A 2,122-nucleotide genomic window follows, 5' to 3' on the forward strand; every position below is an offset into this window, starting at 1 on the left:
TCAGTAACACACTACGCCGCCAGGGACTCAAATCCTGCAGTGCCAGACGTGTCCCCCTGCTTAAGCCAGTACATGTCCAGGCCCGTCTGAAGTTTGCTAGAGAGCATTTGGATGATCCAGAAGAAGATTGGGAGAATGTCATATGGTCAGATGAAACCAAAATATAACTTTTTGGTAAAAACTCAACTCCTCGTGTTTGGAGGACAAAAAACACCATACCTACTGTGAAGCATGGGGGTGGAAACATCATGCTTTGGGGCTGTTTTTCTGCAAAGGGACTAGGACGACTGATCCGTGTAAAGGAAAGAATGAGTGGGGCCATGTATTGTGAGATTTTGAGTGAAAACCTCCTTCCATCAGCAAGGGCATTGAAGATGAAACGTGGCTGGGTCTTTCAGCATGACAATGATCCCAAACACACCGCCCGGGCAACGAAGGAGTGGCTTCGTAAGAAGCATTTCAAGGTCCTGGAGTGGCCTAGCCAGTCTCCAGATCTCAACCCCATAGAAAATCTTTGGAGGGAGTTGAAAGTCCGTGTTGCCCAGCAACAGCCCCAAAACATCACTGCTCTAGGGGAGATCTGCATGGAGGAATGGGCCAAAATACCAGCAACAGTGTGTGAAAACCTTGTGAAGACTTACAGAAAACGTTTGACCTCTGTCATTGCCAACAAAGGGAAAATAACAACTTTTGTTATTGACCAAATACTTATTTTCCACCATAATTTGCAAATAAATTCATTAAAAATCATACAATGTGATTTTCTGGATTTTTTTCTCTCATTTTGTCTGTCATAGTTGAAGTGTACCTTTGATGAAAATGACAGGCCTCTCTCATCTTTTTAAGTGGGAGAACTTGCACAATTGGTGGCTGACTAAATTCTTTTTTTGCCCCACTGTAGGTGGAGCTCCTCCTCATCACTCTGTTATTATATCATGTAGGTGGAGCTCCTCCTCACCACTGTTATTATATCATGTAGGTGGAGCTCCTCCTCACCACTGTTATTATATCATGTAGGTGGAGCTGTTATTATAACATGTAGGTGGAGCTCCTCCTCACCACTGTTATTATATCATGTAGGTGGAGCTCCTCCTCACCACTCTGTTATTATAACATAGGTGGAGCTCCTCCTCACCACTGTTATTATAGGTGGAGCTCCTCCTCACCACTGTTATTATATCATGTAGGTGGAGCTCCTCCTCACCACTGTTATTATCATGTTATTACTGTTATTAACATGTAGGTGGAGCTCCTCCTCACCACTGTTATTATATCATGTAGGTGGAGCTCCTCCTCACCACTCTGTTATTATAACATGTAGGTGGAGCTCCTCCTCACCACTCTGCTCCTCCTCACCACTCTGTTATTATAACATGTAGGTGGAGCTCCTCCTCACCACTCTGTTATTATATCATGTAGGTGGAGCTCCTCCTCACCACTCTGTTATTATAACATGTAGGTGGAGCTCCTCCTCACCACTCTGTTATTATAACATGTCAGGTGGAGCTCCTCCTCACCACTCTGTTATTATATCATGTAGGTGGAGCTCCTCCTCACCACTCTGTTATTATAACTGGAGCTCCTCCTCACCACTGTTATTATATCATGTAGGTGGAGCTCCTCCTCACCACTCACTGTTCACCATTATATACATGTAGGTGGAGCTCCTCCTCACCACTCTGTTATTATATCAGGTGGAGCTCCTCCTCACCACTGTTATTATATCATGTAGGTGGAGCTCCTCCTCACCACTGTTATTATAACATGTAGGTGGAGCTCCTCCTCACCACTGTTATTATATCATGTAGGTGGAGCTCCTCCTCACCACTCTGTTATTATTATAACATGTAGGTGGAGCTCCTCCTCACCACTGTTATTATATCATGTAGGTGGAGCTCCTCCTCACCACCACTGTTATTATAACATGTAGGTGGAGCTCCTCCTCACCACTGTTATTATATCATGTAGGTGGAGCTCCTCCTCACCACTGTTATTATAACATGTAGGTGGAGCTCCTCCTCACCACTGTTATTATATCATGTAGGTGGAGCTCCTCCTCACCACTGTTATTATATCATGTAGGTGGAGCTCCTCCTCACCACTCTGTTATTATAACATGTAG

At 44.3% G+C, this 2,122-nt stretch overlaps 1 long non-coding RNA gene across 1 annotated transcript; it reads left to right on the forward strand.

Moving 5' to 3' along the window:
* The first annotated feature begins 1,147 nt into the window (after nt 1–1,147).
* LOC121845409 lies at nt 1,148–1,903 on the forward strand. Its single transcript, XR_006082553.1, has 3 exons — nt 1,148–1,187; nt 1,244–1,321; nt 1,695–1,903. It is a non-coding gene; the product is annotated as an uncharacterized LOC121845409 (long non-coding RNA).
* The last annotated feature ends 219 nt before the right edge of the window (nt 1,904–2,122 follow it).

This window comes from Oncorhynchus tshawytscha, unplaced genomic scaffold (genome assembly GCF_018296145.1).
Source record: "Oncorhynchus tshawytscha isolate Ot180627B unplaced genomic scaffold, Otsh_v2.0 Un_scaffold_7692_pilon_pilon, whole genome shotgun sequence".
In the NCBI taxonomy this organism is placed as follows: domain Eukaryota; kingdom Metazoa; phylum Chordata; class Actinopteri; order Salmoniformes; family Salmonidae; genus Oncorhynchus; species Oncorhynchus tshawytscha.